Below are 20,545 nucleotides of genomic sequence, written 5' to 3'. Positions count from 1 at the left end.
CAGAACATATAACAAGCATTAGGGATAACAGAGAAATCAACTGTTGTACTAGTGATCTAGGAAACATTAAAAAAAACCTGGGGAATGATTCCAGAACACTGAGCAGAATAACTAGTTTAAGGTACATAAAAGATGTACAGAGAGACATAGGTGGGAATCTCACAGGATAAAGAAGTATTAGTAGGATAAAACCTAAATGAATATAGGGAATACCCTTATCACAGATTGAATAAAAGTGCAAATATCTCTAGAAAGACTTTGAAAACTATTTTTAATATTGTTTTAACAAAAGAAAGTATAATTTTAAGAGTAGTATATGAAATATAAATACTTATTCAGTTTTCCATCATAACTAAGGAATTAAAAATTAAAATCCACATGTTAAACTATAGTACATACAAAGGTCTTGTCTGAATTTAATTATGCTGGTCATGTATAATATGGAAATTTTAATTCAGGATAAATGAAACCAAGAGGCAGTGTAGAGCAGGGAATAGAAAGCCAGAAAACCTGAGACCAGTTCCCATTTCTTGTACATATTACCTATGAAGTAACTTTACATCTTGGTGTTCCAAGAAACTTTCTATGATTATAAATAGGCCAACAGTTGCCAATCTAGACTGATAGAAGGAGTTTCCTGATGGTAAGTACACTACACCAATGAAGCCACTGGTTAAAGGACTAAATAAACAAATATATGAAGCTATTATATATTAACAGTAGTGTAGAGATTAGGCATTTGTTGATCAGTTGCCATGCTTCCATCATACATACATCTCAAATTTCCACCCATAGACTGGAATTTGATAATTAAAATCCAACTACTTTTAAATATCATAGAAATAAATAGATTACTTCCTAAAGTAGGTACATGTGTGTGATATTTGGGGTAAAGAAAACATACAGGTGAGAAATAAAAAGAAATGCAGTTGTTTCACTGGAAGATTAAATTAAAACAATAACGGTATTAAATGTCTATAGCCTGATTAAATATATTCTAGTCATGAAGCAACAGTTTATGATTTTCAAATGAATGGCACACAAATGAAGGGAACATTAATGCAATATGATATTAATATACAAATACTCACATTATTCACCTGCCACTGACATTCTGAATTAAATCAGTAATGGGGTGTATAACTGATTAAATATCTACACAACAGAAAGCAACAGCTTATGATTTAAAGAGGAACCGCTAGAGTGATCACATCATTACACTGCCAAACGCCATCTATCACTTTTACTGAACTTAACGAAGATGGATTACATCCCGCAGATGAGATGCGGCCTATAAATATTGTCATGCTGATCTTCATCTGACTTTCCTGGAGAACAGACAAGCAACAAATCAATAATTGAAGAAGCAATATTAGAAATTCCGTGTTATTCAGCACCCAGAAGAAATCTTGTAATGGGACATTCTAAATACAATGTAATAGCAACAACTGGCTGGGATCTGCTACTTCCTGTCATCCTTTCTAGGCTAACTTCCCTTCTATTTCAGCTCATTTGCATCTGCAAGTTTCAGTCAAAATATCCATTTAGTTCAAAACATTACCCAGTTTTTTGTTTTCACTACAGCTGGTTTAGCTTCTCAAACTTCCTTTCCTCTAATTCCCTTTGTTGAGCCACATATATGCCTTGACTTACTAGGAGTCAAGAAAGCCATAGGAATTAATTTAGTAATTTACAACTATATTACATACAATATTGTTTCTGAAGTTATTATCTTCAAATACTGAAACAAAGTGAATATCATCAAAAGAGCATAAACAATATATTTATCTAAGAATTTCCAGGGCTGTGTTAATAGTATTTCCCCCCATTAAACACCTGCTTGGGTTTCTATTTACCATCTCATTTAGCTTCGACAATTTACCTTCTCAGAAACAGCCTGTCAATTGCTTCACTAGTCCAATCACAAGAGACCAGATTGCTTTCTGTCAGTCTGCTTGGATAACGTTATAATAATAGATAACAGGTGGTCAGTATTTGACATCTGAGGTGAAGATAACGCCTCAAAAGCTATAAAACATCTGAGGAGATGCTTTAACAGTTCACACTTACTACTAATTGCCCCATCACAACTTTAATTAATTCTTTACCCTTCCACTGTGTTCCTCCGATAGCCATAAGGCAGGAAATCATTCGTAACAAAAAAGTAAGAATCTAAAGAGACAATAATGAGGTGTAATAAAAGAAAGGATGAATGGCAGAATGGTTAACATTTTGTCCTGAACTAGAGTAGGATTTGATTGCTTTAATCGGTTCTGTCTTTGATATACTACAAAAAAGAGGTCCATTTTAAAAAGGATTACCATAACTCTGAAAAATATATTAACTACTGCCCACATTTAAACTTGCCTCTCTCCAATTATAAAAGATGTCTTTGAAACTATTTCTAAATGCACCACTTCAGTCTTGAGGGTCATTAAAGCAAACTGCTTTTGCACAACTTAGGCTTGGAGATGTTCAAGTCAGAAAAGGTTAGCATCAATAACATAATGATTTTTTAAAGATACTGCTAAGAGAAAGGGTTAATTCTGTTGATTTAAAACAAGACCTGAAAACTTTCTAACACATTCCTGAAAGAAATAAGCTTATGTGGAAACAGATTCGATAACACTAAAGTGCATGCTGTTTCAGATAAATTTGGTTGTGTTCATACTTCTGACACTACCTGCGTGGCCTCCATTTTCTCTAATAATTACATATTCAAACATGTCAAGTGGTTGAACAGCTTGGGTAAATATCCTCATTCTACACATTTTCAACCTCTGATAATTAAAGGTCTTCTACCAAGTATGTAATTTCAATTTCAGAATTTTTGCATTTGCTTGAGCAATTTATTTAAAACTATAAATTTATTTATAAATATCCACAGATGATAGAAAAGCATTTGATCATACAATGCTGGATATGAAAACAACTGTGAAAATGAAATATATTTGCATAATGGAAACCAAGACCTACAAAATTAAATACATATATTCCATGAATTATATCCCTTGAAAAATTGTTCAATATAAAATGAGAGTGATTTCCTATCTTGCCGGCACTTTAATGAAAGAAACAACAATACACAGACTAATTTCGGGGGGGAAAAACACCAGTCATTTAACAAATATTTATTAAGCAAATCTATCAAAGCACAAGTCACATTATTCAACAGGGATCATAATAATCATTTAAATAGTGTTAAAAAAATTATATATAATGCAAGCCCTACAACATATTTTATTAGCATAGACTGATATTCTATTAAATTTGTTAAAATTTGTTTCATTGTATCCCTTTATGTTCATGATGCTCAAAAGTGTTTAAACACTTGTTAAGTGAGAAAAAGGCAAAACCACACTAAAAAGCAACTGCACCATGTTAGTCATGAATTTTCCAAAAATATAGCTATAGACATTCATCAGATGTTTGTAATAACTCAGAGGATATCTCTAGTTCAGAAATAGAAAAGGCTTTAATAAAAAAAGAATTTTTGAATCATCAGAGAGTAGAATCCTCCAATCTTATACTTGTAGATTTTAAGATCATGAAGTTGGCAATATTGTTACACCTTTATCTACTCCAACATTCCACCTAAGGCAGAAAGGCTTTCTCCATTTTTGGCATTAGTCTTCACGTAGTCACCTTTGGAGCCTTTCATTATCTACTGAGAAAGTTCATATAAATTTGAGACAGGTATGATTGTTCAAAAGTTTTTCCCGAAGTTGAGCCAAAATTTATCTCTCTTTAAATTCCACTCGTTGGTCCTAGTTCTTTTCTCATGTTAAGAAGCTCTTTTCCCTCTCACCACCCTCATTGTCATCATATTTATCACATTACTTTTCAGCTTTTGAGAAGAGAAACATACTTGGGTCCAAACAGAATAAATATTGGGAAAGAGGAGAGCAAATGTCCACATGACATATGTAAGCTATAGCTTTTTGCTCCTAAATAAGATATTCACAATTGAAAATTGGTTTATTTCTTAGGAGGAGAATTTGAAATGAAGACCCAATTCTGTATTCAGAGAACATAAACATTCTGGAAGATATTACAGAGATATGAGTAGAACCCATAGATTCCTCTAACCACTATAGAAAAAACCTTTGCTATTTAGAGTGCAAACAATAAGTATTTCTACGGGGATTTCAGGGTGCAGCTTTATTAATTAGGCAAGCAGGTTGCATAATGGATAGAGTGCTAGACCCGAGTTCAAATTCAGCCTCAGATACTTGCTCTGCGTCCCTTGGCAAATCACTTAACTGTTGTCTGCTTAGTTTCCTCATCTATAAGGATGATATTCATCACTGAAAGATGATGATATTAGCACCACCTCACAGGGTTATTATGAGGAGCAAAAAGGTAATATCCATACACTGCTTTGCAAACCTTAAAGTACTACATTGTTGTACATAATATTGTTGATATTATGATAAATGGTTATGCTTCTAGCCCTAGAGGACATGAAGAATGTGACATAAGTAATCTAGTATGAGGAAAGGTATTTTGTATGAACTTTCTTACACATGACCAGAAATAAGAAAAAGAGTAGAGGGAAGACACATAAATGATTTCCTCTCTTTCTCAAGTACTCTCTTTTTTGGTGGGCAGAGAGACCTAATACTTACGTGACTGCTCCAAAATTATATAGTTACAATTTGGTGACTTCAGGTGACTAGGGCCATATGCTTATTACTTCAGTGCCATAGCATATTGAAATTGTGAGACATGACCAGAAGTTATCAGGCTTGATAACTCTTTTCTCATTTGGACATGAGATGGCATCTACAAAAGGGGAAAATATTAAGGTTGACTTCCTTTGACATTATTAGATAAATATTTTTCATCTACCATGAAGAGGCAACAGATAACAAAAGATAAACTAGGTAATTTCAATTACCCCAAATTAAAAAGCTTTTGCACCAAATTAATTCAACTAGGATAGATATCCATGGTATACAGATAACTAACAGAAAATATATAGGAACAAAAGTAATTCTCCAGTAGATAAATGGTCAAAAGATACGAATACCAGTTAACAGAATTGGAAACTATTAGTAACCATAAGAAGGGATGCTCCAAACCATTAATAATAAGGCAACTTCCTGAAAGTCAGAGCAACCCTGAGGATTCACCTAACACCCAGCAAATTGGCAAAGATGACAAAAAGTAGGAATATGAAATGTTAAAAGCATTGTGTTAAGACGGACACATCAATGGACTGTTGCTGGAGTTGTGGAAAATAATCTGGAATTATACAAAGAGAGTGACTAAAATATCCATACCCATTGGCTTTATTTGGCCCCATGATTTACATTAAAGCAAATCTTGGTTTAGGATCTCTAGAAAATTTGTATTCAGGCAAATCATGATATTTATTATTATGTGGCACAATAAACAGGTGAGCAAAGCATAAAAAGACACCATATATGGTAATATAAGCAGAGGTTTATTCCCCAGAGATGCAATAGTATGAGGGAGAGGAAAATGTGTCAGAAAAGAAACATGTTCAAAGTTGGGGTTCAGGCGTCAAGACTGTATATCCTAAAAATTAGCTTAATTGAGAACAAGTAATTAGTGTCAGATATTGGAGGGGCATTCCTAATCAAACTCGGATGTGGTAGAAAGTTGAGAGGAAAAGGGTACCAGGCTTTGGTGAAACTAGGGTAGGGGTAGTTTTTTATTGTTTTTTTTTTTTAATTGGGACCAAAAACACCTTTAATCATAAATACCACTGGTAGGGAAATAATCCGAGGAGGTCGATGACTTTTTTCCCCTCCACATGAATGTTATCATTTTGTCATGTTATCAGCAACTTGTAGATTCAATCCATTAGTGGTTTTGTCTGTATTCAAAAGTTCAAAGCAGATTTTAATTTTTTTGTGTGTGTGTCACTGACTATAACATAACATTTCAGGGTTTTTTTGCAATTTATCGTATTTTTTTGGATACCTATAATTTTTTCCTGTTTATCCTATTTTGAAGGACAATAACTTAGCTCTGTTTAGAATTATTCTATTCTTTAAAGATATCTTATATTTTTCTTCCATTTTTTTATTTCTGTATTTTTGAGGTCTCAATTCATAATTTTCTTTTTTGGAGCTTCCATGATCTTGGTGAGACTCTCCATTATGTGTTATAACTTTTTAACTTCAATTTTTGCCTTCATCATTTCACCTTCAAGGGATCTTCTTTATGACCTAGCCCCTATCCTATTATAAAAAAACAAACAAAAACACAACTTATATTTCTTTCTTGAACCATTCTGATGTTTTCTTACTTTTGGTTTCCTGATATCTCAGGAATCCATAGATATTTTTTTCCCCCATAGAGAGGTTCAGGTTGATTTTCCTTCATGGTAGAATGCTTGTTTATGTGTTATAGTCTTCAAATTTTTTAAAACTCATTTTTTCTCTCTGTAATTATGAGTTTCATTACTGACTTTTCTACTTGGGAATTAATATTACACTAAGTCTCTTTCTTTTGGACTTTTCCTTCTGTAGATTATCTCTGGATTCTCACTTTACTCTTTGGCTCCTCCCCCTTAGACTACCAAGATGTGTTCCCAGCCTCTTTGAGGTTGCAGGATGTGGGAAGGAGAGGGAATAAGCATTTATACAGAGCCTACTATATGCCAGGCACTGTGCTAAGCCCTTTACAAATATTGTCTCATTTGATGCTCACAATGACCATCCAAAGTTGGTATGGTTATCCCCATTTTAAGGTTGAGGAAACTGAGGCAAATAGGGGTTAAGTGACTTGCCCAGTGTCACACAACTTCTAAGTGCCTGAGGCTGGATTTGGTCTTCTTGAGGAACCCACACCCTGGTTGGTTCTTTATGCAGAGTTGACTCTGGAGGAGAAGATTTAACCAAACCAGGTTTCTATTCCTCTTCCCCTCATGCAAAGACTTGTTCCACTCTAGCCTCTAATACTTCCTCTGTTCCCTCATTCCCAGTCTGTGGCTAGGCAGAGCAAATTTTTTTCTATCTCTCATAGAATAGGAGAGTTCCAGCCTGAATTACCGCTGTCATGACACCAGGCAAGGGCTAACTCATATGGAGCCTAAAGCAAGACTGGGCTTGTTGGTCCCAGCCAGGCCTGGTGCCTATGGTGGGCTGGGAGAGGGAAACAGAGAGGGTTGACAGCTTTAAGTATTTAGGTTTTCCCATGCGACTTCTTGGAACTTTTTTATGTATAATGATTCCACTTATTTTGTGGATTAAAAATTAGTCACTTTAGCTTTTTGGCACTTATTTCCTTCTGAGAGACCGTTAGGCTGGAGTTATATAGAAATTAATGACTCTTATCTTTTACTGATTATAAAATACTTATTAATAGTTTTTAAAGAGAGAAAACTGATCTGCTTCCTTTCATCCAGCCAGTCCAAAAGGTATGTTGCCTAACTCCAAACATTTTGGTTTAAAACTTAAAAAAAAAAAACTCTCATAGAAATAGGGTGGTGTGGGATAGGTAGTCTAGGGGATAACAAGGCATTGTTTTTATTATTAATATTTTATCCACTAACATGGCAGTTTACTGTAGAAAGCAGCTAGGCAGAACAGGTGATAAAGCATTGGATGTAGCATCGAGACAATTTGAGTTGAAATCTGGTCTCCATTACTTAATAGGTGCATGGACAAGTTACTTAACTACTCTCTATCTCAGTTTCCTCACCTGTAAAATGAGAATAATAATAGTAGATATCTCTAAACTTTGTTGTTGTAAGAATAAAGTAATATAACATTTATAAAACACTTTGCAAACCCTTATGCACTATGTAAATACTAGTATTATTACTCTGATACTGAAAATAATAGAAGAGCAAGTTATTTGAGGAAAATTTCTATCTGAGCTTAATTGAATATAAAGATGAGAAAAATAAAATATATTATTATAAAATAATGATCATAGTAGTATTCCAATGTTATGCAATTTTCAATCATTTTTTGATAGATTTTATCACGTTTTGAACTGTTCAGGTTCTACTGGTTGTTGATGTTCTTCAGTCATATTTGACTTCTCATGACCCCAGTTGAGATTTTCTTGGCAAAGATACTGGAGTGGTTTGCTCTTCCTTTCTCTAGCTCACTTAAATGAGGAAAATGAGGTAAGTGACTTGTCCAGGGTCACACAACTGGTAAATGTCTGAGGCCAGATTTGAACTCTGAAAGTACCTTACTCCAGGCCTGGCACTCTTTCTACCATGCCACCTAGCTGCCCTCTTCTAGCGTCACTTGTAAATCCAACTTGTATGCAGCCTTGCTCTTTTTTTCTCCACATGCTGACTCCCCAACTGTTTTATTTTCTGCTGTTACTTATTTTAAAGGCAGATGAGCTCAAAAAGACAGCAGGTGGGAGCAAAAACAACAGAACTGAATACTTGGGCTTTAGTATCTACACAGTGGCACTTTATAGCTTAACATTTCAAAAACAGAATTTTCTTTAACACGTGTGATCATTTATATTATCTCTTTACATCCTGTCACCTAGTGCCAGATAAAGGCAATTATAACTAAAGTTTTGTATGATGAATATTCATAGATAGACAAAAAGATAACTTCTGGTCCTTCAAAGATGAGCATAAAGAAAAAAAAAAGAGTTTGCTTTCTGTAGAAAAAAGGGATACATTCTTCAGACTGTGACAGTTGCATTAATGGCCTCATTTGCCATTGGTCAATGCTGAAATGATCTGAAACGACTGATCTCACTTGTCAGTCTTAGAACTCTAGGAAGCCTCTGTCTTTAAGGTAGGATAGTGATAGAATTAAAGAATCTCATATTAGAAGGGACTAGAGGACATTCCATCTACAGCTAACTAAAAATTCCCATAGTTCAAAGCCCCCATACCTGACATGCCCCCAACCAATTTTCTGTTATTATAATATTTTTAACAATTATTTCCCTTAATTCTCCAACATATCCCTTCACATAAAAATAACCTGTCCCTTACCACAAGGAGAAAGAGTTAATTCAGTAATACACATTTAACTAATTTTGTATGTGGCATTCTCCTCGCCGCACAAAAGGAATGTAAGGTCCTCAAGGGTAGGGACTAGTTTCCTCATTGTGTCCCCTATCGTCTATGTTTAGTATTCTACATAATAAGCACCCAGTCGATGCTAGCTTGAATGGCCTGGATTGGATTAGTAGTGCCCTAACATTCTATTAAGTGAGTGTTATATGTTCTGCAGCACCAGTATTGGTCACTGCAATTGATCTGACTTCAGAGGCCTTTTGCTGTTATTTTTGTGAAGATTAGAGGTTCTTAACCTGGTGTCCAGGAACTAGTTTTTATAATTTGATAACTACATTTTGGAATATTTGGTTTCCTCTTTAATGCTAAGTATTTTATTTTATATATTATTCTAAGAAGTGTAATATAGGCTTTACCCATCCACAAAAGGGATCCATGACCCAAAAAGTTGAAAAACCTCTGGTTTAGATTATTATGTTCACTGTGCATATTCTTCTGATTATTTTTGATGGCTGATATATTCTCTTCATGAGACTTTGAATTTCTCATAGTCATCATTTCTTCTTCATACACAACAATTTGTTTGGCCATTTCCTAATATAAAGGTACCTACTCCAATTTCGAATTTTGGCTACTACAAAAAGTGATGATACAAATAATTTTATTTATTTTGAAGGTGGCATAGTGGATAGAGCATTGTGCTTATAGCCAAGAAGACTGAAGTTTGAATCCTGACACAGACATTTTTAAGCTGTGTGACCCTGGGCAAGTCACTTAACCTCTTGGCTTCAGGTTTCCTCATCTGTAAAATAGGGCCGATAATAGCATCTACTTCACAGAGTTGTGAGGATCAAATAAATGACAGATGTAAAGTGCTTTGCAAATCTTAAAGTGTTAGATCAATGTTGTGTACTACTACCATTATTAAAAATTATTATATAAATAGCAACTTTCTGTATTTTACCTTGAGGTATTCATTCAGTACTGGGATCACTAACTCAAGATAATAAACAATTTTCTGACTTTTCTATTATTTGTGTACTGCTCTTCCCATTCCATTCAATACTGACTATTTCTATCTTTTCATATTTTGCTCAGTTTGATATAGGGGGCTAAATGACATGGCAGATAGATGATCAGACCCAGAACACAGGACCTAAGTTGAAATTCTGCCTCATTTAATTACCAGCCGTGTGACTCTCAGCAAATCACTTGACTTCTATCTGCCTCAGTTTTCCTGTCTCTAAAATGAGATAACAATAGTGCCTATTTCTCACGATTGTTGTGCAGATAAAATAAGATACTATTTTTAAAGTACTTTGAAAAACTTAAAACACTATATAAAGGCTATTGTTGCCTTGGTTGAGGTGAAATATCATTTGCACGTCTTTTAATATTAGTGTTTTGGAAAGAATTCTTATATGGTTATCGATCATTTGCATTTCTTCATATGATAACTGTTTATATATTTTAACCACATATATCAGGGAATGACTCAGTCATATTTCCTTCACTTCCCAATATAACCTGGATACTAGATTTCAATCATATTTGAGCATATTTTTCCAAACTATGTAGTTTATCTTCTCTTCCTAGCTGTATTTTATTTTCTTCATTCAAAAGCCTTTTAATTTTGCGTAATCAAAATTATAGTCAGTTCTGCTATAACACAACATATGTGTTCCCCAAAAGCAGCCAGCAATAAAAACCACAGAGTTTATGAGGAAAATAGGCTTGGCGGCACAATGCACAAAACCTTCTTCAGTGCCACATTTAAAAAAAAAAAAGGATAGAAACCTAATTTAAAAAAAAAAAACAGTAGCACAGTTTTATACATGTTGAGTGGTTTTTAAAAGTACATAAATACTGCCCAGACTTGGGCTGCTGCTCTTTTTGCTCCCAAGGCTGTATGAGCATGTTGAGTGAGCCTGTATCTCTGGGTCTCCTGGCAAGAGGCCACTGAGGAAGGGGAAGAGTTGGAGGCAGCGATGAGGGTAGTGCAGACCAGCCCTTCTCCCCTCACAGCTCTTAATACCCCAGAAGATATGCAATAATTATGGCAGTTTACTTTTGCAAAGACCTGAAATTTGCTTGTGAAAGGGGGTGCTTGAAGGGTAGCAGTTTGTGAGTTACGGTGAAGTGGTTGATGTTTTCTACATTCTTATTTAAGAAGTCACAAAATGCAAACTCGAATTTTGAGTTATGCTCAAAACATTCCCTAATATTTCAATCACACTGGAACAAGTTATCAAGATGTTCTTGATCTGCACTGACAGAGGGAATCTCCTCCCTCAGGAGTTCCCTATAACAATGAAATCATAGGTCTAAGTCTCTACCCCTGTAACACTCATATTTGTGCAACACATCTATTTGTAGCTTGTTGGAAGCTACATATGTTGGAAGACAGAGGTCTATCTTGTTTTCTATCAAATTCTTTATGGTTTTTCCAATACTCTTTCCCCACTAGTTCAAGTATTTTAGCTGTATCCATTTAGTTGTATCCATTAGATGTATCCAGTTTATTGTCTAGACTAGTCCACTTGGCTAATTGTCTTATTTTTTAACAAGTTCCAAAAAGTTGTCATCATCACTGCTGTAATGGGGGTCTGGCTCATGTCCAGACCACCTATAATGGGGTCATTAATGTAAAAAATGTTAAGGAGCTGCTTCTGGACAACTGGAGGACCAGAGCATGCATGGAGTTTGAGAGGAACTTTTTTCCATTGGCTGAAAAGAGAATTGTTGGAGCTTTTAGAAGGCCTGGGTTGGCACCACTTGTGCCTTTGCTATATTCACATCTGTAGGGGGAATGACCCCTTCATTCCCAGTTCTACCCCTCCCATATTGAAAAGGAGGAGAACTTAAGCTCAGCTATTCTAATTATTATCCTGCAATTCAGAGAACTAGCTGTTAAATATTTACCTACACATCATTGATACAGCTCTCCACGGGGCTATCTAGCAGGAAAGAAACTCAGAAGGGCACTTTCCGAATCAAGGTTACAGGGGGGAATCTTCATTCAATTCTTACAAAAACTGAGGACGAGCTGAGGTGCAGTCAAATAGAGCCCAAATCTCTGAATCAAAGATGATTAAAGATGGAATGAAACTTAAAAAACACTTTGTTCAACCCAATCACTTTATAGAAAAGGAAATAGAAACCCTGAATTAGTGTCATAGCAGAGTCTGGAACTAGGTCTTCTATCTTGTAGCACAGCAGTCTTTCAGGCAGGTTTTTTTGTTTGTTTTTTCTTTTATTTTGGTTTAGATTTGTCTCCTCCTAGCCCTTCCAGAAGACTGGCTCCTAGCCTTAAGGGTTAGGACAAACAGCTAAGAGAGGTGAGGAAGTATAGGGCAAGAAAAAGCTGAGTCTTTCTGGGAGAATTCTGGTCCCAAACTCCCTAATCTCTCTAAGCTTTACTCCCCAAGAAAAAGTAAGCAGGTCAGGAGGAAAAGAAGGAATCTTCTAGGAAAAGAAGGTCCCCAAAATAGGATGGGAAGCAGAAACATGCAGGAAAAAATAACCCTGCACCAGGGCCTACACATCTGGCTCCTTCCCCTGCCTTGTTTCAAATGAATGTCCCATCTTCCAGCTATTCATGTTGATAAGTAGTTGATCAGAGAACTCTTGGGTCTGGGGATTTCTGCCTAATAAGGGAAACCTGCCTGGCCTGATAAAGGGCCTGTACACCTTAAAGGGCTCCCTGCTAAGCAGAAGTTGTAGACCGACATGCTACCAATCAGGTCCTCCCAGTCTCTAACTTCCATACAGGGGAAAATTTGAGAAGACAAAAGTCATAAAACATTCATGGAAAGAAAAGTTACTGGGATTGGGGAGTTAAAGGCATGAAAAAAGACATACAATCCCTTTTAGAGGAGACTGAAAAAAGATCTCCACTTCCTGCCCCACCCAAAGAATTCCCTTCCCCCACGAGACATTTGGGGGGAAAGAAGAGGGGTGCTATCCTGCTGTTGGTCCCTGGGCAGCTGAGGAGCAGAGCTTCTTCCTCTACACAGACCACTAGACCTACTTAGGAATGATCCTTGAAAAGCAGCTACCACTCAGCGATCAGCACTCTGAACCTGACCTTAATCTCTATCCATGGATTTGATCTCAACCATTAAAAGGACCACCTTGTTTCACTCTAGTGAGACAGCTTGAGTTTCTCTGTCACAATGGACTTCTGCCCTCTCTCCTGTCTGGTGAAACTAATCATTATTCCACTCCTCCCAGCCTCCCAACCCCTACCACACTGCCTCTGGCTGGCCCCAGCTAAGCTCAGTTCTGCCTTGTCCTACCTCTGCCACAACTCCAAGCTCAGTTCTACCTTCTTCCTTGGAGAAGTACAAGGCTATCATTAGTCCTGTAAATTTCCTACTCTGGGGAAAAACAAAAACAAACCTGTACTGGTTATGATTCTGATCTACATTATTATAAATGCAGCTTAAGATTAACTTTTTAAAAGTATTCACATTGTGTTGTTAGTATATATTAAACTTGTGGTCCACTAAAACCTCCAGGTCCTTTAGAAATGAATTAATAGTATTTCATTTCTGTTAGGTTCACATCACCGATATTCACACACATGATTTTCTTCTTAAAGATATTCAAATGAAACCAAGAATTAAAACTAAAGGATTCAATATCATTCCTATTAATACTAATATAGTGCACTATATTAATACTCCTTTTTGAAAAAAACACTTTTAAATGGGAATTTGCAAGTAATACTAACAAAGCTATGGTCCACACAAGAATGTAGGGATATGTGTATAGATACAGACATAGATATATAGATATAGATATAGATATATACACATACACATGCATGCGCACACATACATATACATATATGTGTATATATATGCATATATATGTATACAGATATCAAACCTTTCTATTGGATGCTTAAAATCTGGCATTTTAAACAACGATGAAAGAACGTGTTGCCTTGGAACAAAATTATCCTTTAACTTTTCTTTGCATCTACTTGGAGTGAATATTCTCAAATTATAAATCAAAACATGCCACATTCCTTAACAGTTTGTGAAATTAAAAAAAAAATCTGCCATGGAAAATGCCTGGCAAAGAAAAAAGAACATGAAATCTAAATGTCTAAAATGCATTTTTTAAAAGATGAGTATGTTTCTTGCAAAATTACTTATGAATATTCTCTGGCTAAAGAGTCCTGTGGGTAAAATATTTTTCTCCCCGCTAAAGGTATTGTTAATAGGACTCTGAAATGGTACAAAATAATATAGTCTCTCAATGTCAGAATACAGCAAAAGATTGTTTTTTTTTAAATAAACATTCAAAACATTTTCCAGGGATCTTCCTGAATTGAATTAAACAGGCATTTATTAAGCACCTAGTATATATAAAAGACACTGTGCTAGACATGAGATAAAAAGAAACTCAAATGAGATAATATATGTAAAGAACCATGCAAGCCTTAATGTTAGATAAAGGCCAGGTAGAGTAACCAGGCTTTGCACATTCTCAGATCACTAAGAGGGAGGGACCCAAGAGGAAGATGACGAGGACCTACTTCTAGGAGAAGACTGTCTGTGTTGTCTTTTGGATACGAACAGTCTCTTTTCATTGGCTGTGGAGCTAGAATGGATTGTAGCTATAATACTACTAGACTGGGACACTTACTCTCTTTTCTGCTGTGTGCAGAGCATGAAGATCTTGTTCACTCACCCACAGCATAGGCACCATGTGCTATCCTGGGTGTGAGGGGAAGGTCCAATGCCTCCAACCCCCTTTAAGCCCTGTGGCCCTCATAAATGGGCTCAGAATTCGGAATAGTTTTATTTGTAGCTTTCAGTTCTAGAAGGTGAGTAGAGTACCCAGACCCAAGAGCTAAAGCCATGGCAACCTTATAGTCAGGATCATCTGGGTCAGATGCTGCTGCCAGCCCAGCAGGAAGTTCCTGAGAAGCCACGGTACTGAGATGCAAGTCCTGGAGGACTTTGGAGTTTGAATTTGATGGGACTAGGAGCTGAAATAAGCTGTGAACCTAATGTTCCCCCCTAGCGGTGTAAGGGGGTTTTCACCCCAGATGGCAGTATGCTGGTTTGCAGTTTATATGGTAAATAGGGGGAAACTAGGTGGCACAGTGAGTACAGCACTGGCCCAGGAGTCAGGAGTACCTGAGTTCAAATCCGGCCTCAGACACTTGACACATTTACTAGTTGTGTGACCTTGGGCAAGTCACTTAACCCCAATTGCCCTGCCTTCCCCCTTGCCAAAAAAAAAAGGTCAAATAAGGTAAATAGAAAATAGGTTGCAGGGGCCTCCTCAAAATTGGAGGAAACCAATCAATAGGTACTCGAACCAAAGTCAAAAACTATATACTCCCCCAATACACTTAAGGATACAGGAGAACCTAGGGTAAGGGTCAAAATGTTGCATACCTAGCCTCTAGGCAATGGGGTCCAGAGTAGTCACTGTTATACTATCATTACTATGATTATTACTGTTACTTAGTTCCTGCTCCCAGTCTCATGGGATGGAGCTCGGAAGAATTTGTCTAAGACAAGCTCATGAATAATTAGGTAAGCAGCATAGTAAAGATGATAGAACAACCTTTTTCGAAGGACCTACCTTCATACCCCAGACTGCTACTTATCACCTGTGTGATCCTGAGCAAGTCCCCTCCCCCCCATCTTAGTTTTCTCAACTGTAAAAGGAAAATAGAATCTCACATTGCTCTCTCTCTTGCTTATTTATAAATTCTCCTATCCATGAGTCTGATATTCTATGTTCCTCAAATTTTCTTGTAATATTATTACATCTGGTCATGTACACATTATAATCTCATCTTGGTAAATGGTGTAAGATACTGGTCTATGCCCAATCTCTACCAGACTGCTTTCCAATTATCTCAACAATTTTTTACCAAATAAGGAGGTCTTATTTCAAAAACTTGAGTCTTTATCCTTGTCAAATACAAGGTTATTATGTTTATTTGTTGCTGTAAATTGTAATATCTAATCTGTTCCACTGATCTACTTCTTAGCCAGTACCAGATAGTTTTGATAATTGAGCTTTATATTACTGTTTAAGATCTAGTACTGCTAAACCTGCTTCCTTTACTTTTTGTTTAATTAGTTCCTTTAATATTCTTGAACTTTTGTTCTTCTAAATTAATTTTATTATTTTTTTCTAATTCAATAAAAATGTTTTAGTAATGAGAGAAATTAATATTAATAACCAATGATTTGAGAAGAACCAGAGTTGCCCCTTTTTCTAAAGTCCTCATTTCAATGCTCAGAGGTTGAAGATTGAATTAACTTTCTCCTCAATTATGGACTCCACCCAACTTTACAAGAAATTTAATCTAAGGTAGAAAAATCCATTGTGCTTTACACAGGTTTGGGTGGGGATAAATTCTTTGATTAGATTGCCCAAAAGGCTGGGCAATTGAGAAGTAAATGACATAATCAAAGTTACATTCCCCCAGCCTCTCACTGTAATAGTCATTCTCTCTCATTATTTGTTAACCAATCAGAGTTGATTGCCACCTCAGGAACATTCATTCACTCTTCCAAGGACATATAAACTATGAGCCCACCACCATGATTCACCTTTGGTCTGAGAGAGATGGCAAATGACCATTCCTTTTATTAATAAAATGCTAGCATTATAATAAACAATTACTCATTTAATGAGTACTCATTACTCAGATACTATGTCTTTCAAATGTTTTTAAACATCACAATAATTTAATTGAGATGGCACTGAACACAGTGAGTAGAGCACCTGCCCTGGAGTCAGGAGGACCTGAGTTCAAATCTGGCCTTAGACACTTGACATACTTACTAGCTGTGTGACCTTGGGCAAGTCACTTAACCCCAATTGCCTTGCCTTCCCCCCTCCAAAAAAAAAAAGAAATGGCACTGAATATATAAATTAGTTTAAGAAAAAATTGTCATTTTTATTATATTGGCCCTGCCTACCCATGAACAGTTAATATTTCTCCAATTATTTAAATCTGACATTACTTGTATAAATTTTTTTAAAATATAATTTTGTTCATATAATATGTGGGTTTGTTTTGGTAGATGTACTCCCAGGCATTTTATACCGTCTGGAATTTTTTTTAAATGGGTATCTTTTACTATCTCTTCTTGCAGGGTTTTATTTGTGACATACAAGAATGCTGGTGATTTATGTCAATTTACTCTATATCCTGCCACTTTGCTAAAATTATTATTTTTTTCAACTAAAGTTGAATCTTTGGGATTTTCCAAGTATATCAACATATTGTTGCAAAAAGAGATAGTTGTATTACCTCATTCCCTATTCTGATTTCTTCTATTTATTTTTCTTTTCATATTGATTGCTATTGCTAGGATTTCTAGTACAATATTGAATAATATTAGTGACAGTGGGCATCCTTGTTTCACACCTGATCTTACTGGGAAGGCTTCCAGCTTATCCCCATTACAAATGTTTGCTCTTAGTTTTAGGTAAATAACTTTTTTTAATCAATTTAAGGAAAAATATATATATATATATATTTATATTTATATTTTCCTTCAATTCTTTTTTTTTGTTTTTTTTTAATTTAATTTAAATTAATTTATTTAATATATTTGGTTTTCAGCATTGATTTTCACAACAGTTTGAATTACAAATTTTCTCCCCATTTCTACCCTCCCCCCCACTCCAAGATGGCTTATATTCTGGTTGCCCTGTTCCCCAATCAGCCCTCCCCTCTATCACCCCCCTCCCCTCTCATCCCCTTTTCCCTTCCTTTCTTGTAGGGCAAGATAAATTTCTACGCCCCATTGCCTGTGTATCTTATTTTTTAGTTGCATACAAAAACTTTTTTTGTTTTTGAACATCTGATTTTAAAACTTTGAGTTCCAAATTCTCTCCCCTCTTCCCTTCCCACCCACCCTCCCTAAGAAGCCGAGCAATTCAACCTAGGTCACACATGTATTATTATGTATAACCCTTCCACAATACTCATGTTGTGAAAGGCTAACTACATTTTGCTCCTTCCCAACCCATCCCGCTTTATTGAATTTTCTCCCTTGACCCTGTCCCCTTTCCAGTGTTTGTTTTGATTACCTCCACCTCCATCTGCCCTCCCCTCCATCTTACCCCCCCCTTTTATTTTTTTTTATCTTCCTCCCTCTTCTTTCCTGTGGGGTAAGATACCCAACTGAGTATGTATGGTATTCCCCCTCAGGCCAAATCTGATGAGAGCAAGGTTCACTCATTCCCCCCTCACCTGCCCTCTCCCCTCCTCCCATAGAACTGCTTCCTCTTGCCATCTTTATGCGAGATAATCCACCCCATTCTATCTCTCCCTATCTCCCTCTCTCAGTATGTTGCTCTCTCATCCCTTAATTTCTTTTTATTTCTTTTAGATATCTTCCCTTCATCTTCAACTCACCCTGTGTCTGCTCTCTCTCTTTTACATATATATATATATATATATATATACACATATATAAAAACATATATATATATATATACATATACATACACATACACATAGATATATACATACATACACATTCACTTATATATATACATAAACATATATATATATGCATATTCCCTTCAACTACCCTAATACTGAGGTCTCATGAATCATACACATCATCTTTCCATGTAGGAATGTAAACAAAACAGTTCAACTTTAGTAAGTCCCTTGCAATTTCCGTTTCTTGATTACCTTTTCATGCTTCTCTTGATTCTTGTGTTTGAAAGTCAAATTTTCTATTCAGTTCTGGTCTTTTCACGGAGAAAGCTTGAAAGTCCTCTATTTTATTGAAAATCCATATTTTGCCTTGGAACATGATACTCAGTTTTGCTGGGTAGGTGATTCTAGGTTTTAATCCTAGCTCCATTGACCTCCGGAATATCGCATTCCAAGCCCTTCGATCTCTTAATGTAGAAGCTGCCAGATCTTGGGTTATTCTGATTGGGTTTCCACAATACTCAAATTGTTTCTTTCTGGCTGCTTGCAGTATTTTCTCCTTCATCTGGGAGCTCTGGAATTTGGCAACAATATTCCTAGGAGATTTCTTTTTGGGATCTATTTGAGGAGGCGATCGATGGATTCTTTCAATTTCTATTTTGCCCTGTGGCTCTAGAATATCAGGGCAGTTCTCCTTGATAATTTCTTGAAAGATGGTATCTAGGCTCTTTTTTTGATCATGGCTTTCAGGTAGTCCAATAATTTTTAAATTATCTCTCCTGGATCTATTTTCCAGGTCAGTGGTTTTTCCAAGGAGATATTTCACATTGTCTTCCATTTTTTCATTCCTTTGGTTCTGTTTTATAATATCCTGATTTCTCATAAAGTCACTAGCTTCCACTTGCTCCAATCTAATTTTTAAAGTAGTATTTTCTTCAGTGGTCTTTTGGACCTCCTTTTCCATTTGGCTAATTCTGCCTTTCAAGGAATTCTTCTCCTCATTGGCTTTTTGGAGCTCTTTTGCCATTTGAATTAGTCTGTTTTTTAAGGTGTTGTTTTCTTCAGTGTATTTTTCAGTATTTTTTTGGGTCTCCTTTAGCAAGTCATTGACTTGTTTTTCATGGTTTTCTCGCATCCTTCTCATTTCTCTTCCCAATTTTTCCTCTACTTCTCTAACTTGCTTTTCCAAATCCTTTTTGAGTTCTTCTATGGCCTGGGGCCAGTTCATGTTTTTCTTGGAGGCTTTGGTTGTAGGCTCTAAGACTTTGTTGTCTTCTTTAGGCTGTATGTTTTGGTCTTCTTTGTCACCAAAGAAAGAATCCAAAGTCTGAGACTGAATCTGGGCGCGTTTTCGCTGCCTGTCCATATTCCCAACCAACTAACTTGACTCTTGAGTTTTTCAGTGGGGTATGACTGCTTGTAGATTACAGAGTTCTATGTTCTAAGTTTGGGGGGAAGGTGCCAGCTCTGTCAGAGCCGCACTCCTCCTTCCCCAAGGACCCCCAGTCCAGACTGGGCTCAGATCTTCGGCAGGCTGTGCACCCCTGCTGTGATCCGCCACTTAATTCCTCCCACCAGGTGGGCCTGGAGCCGGAAGTAACAACAGCTGTAGCTGCCCCACCTCCGCTGCCCCCGGGGCTGGAAGCCCAACAGCGAACTCCTTCCACTCCCGCAGCTTTTCCCACTAACCTTCTCCGCAGTCTTTGGTGTTTGTGGGTCGAGGGGTCTGGTAACTGCCGCAGCTCACATATTCAGGGCGCTAGGGCCCCCTCTGCCCAGCTTCTGTTCTGGATGGTTCACGCCGCTCAGGCTGGGCTCTGCTCCACTCCGTTCCCAGCTCCCAGCTCCGTGTGGAATAGACCTCACCCAGAGACCATCCAGGCTGTCCTGGGCTGGAGCCCTGCTTCCCTCTGCTGTTCCGTGGGTTCTGCCATTCTAGAATTGGTTCAGAACCATTTTTTATAGGTTTTTGGAGGGACTCAGGTACGGAACTCACTCTAGTCCGTGCTTACCAGTCGCCATCTTGGCTCCGCCCCCCCAGGAAAAATATATTTATACCTGTACTTTCAAGTATTTTTAAAAGAAATGAGTGCTGTACTTTATCAAAAGCTTTTTCTGCATCTATT

At 36.7% G+C, this 20,545-nt stretch overlaps 1 protein-coding gene across 1 annotated transcript in view; it reads right to left on the bottom strand.

The window, feature by feature from the left end:
• LRP1B (LDL receptor related protein 1B) overlaps positions 1–20,545 on the bottom strand; it is a 2,306,513-nt gene that overhangs the window by 520,443 nt on the left and 1,765,525 nt on the right. The window lies entirely within an intron of this gene.

Source organism: Trichosurus vulpecula, chromosome 2 (genome assembly GCF_011100635.1).
Source record: "Trichosurus vulpecula isolate mTriVul1 chromosome 2, mTriVul1.pri, whole genome shotgun sequence".
Classification (NCBI taxonomy): Eukaryota; Metazoa; Chordata; class Mammalia; order Diprotodontia; family Phalangeridae; genus Trichosurus; species Trichosurus vulpecula.
Note: the sequence above shows the minus strand (reverse complement) of the source record. Positions and strands in the feature narration are given on the sequence as shown.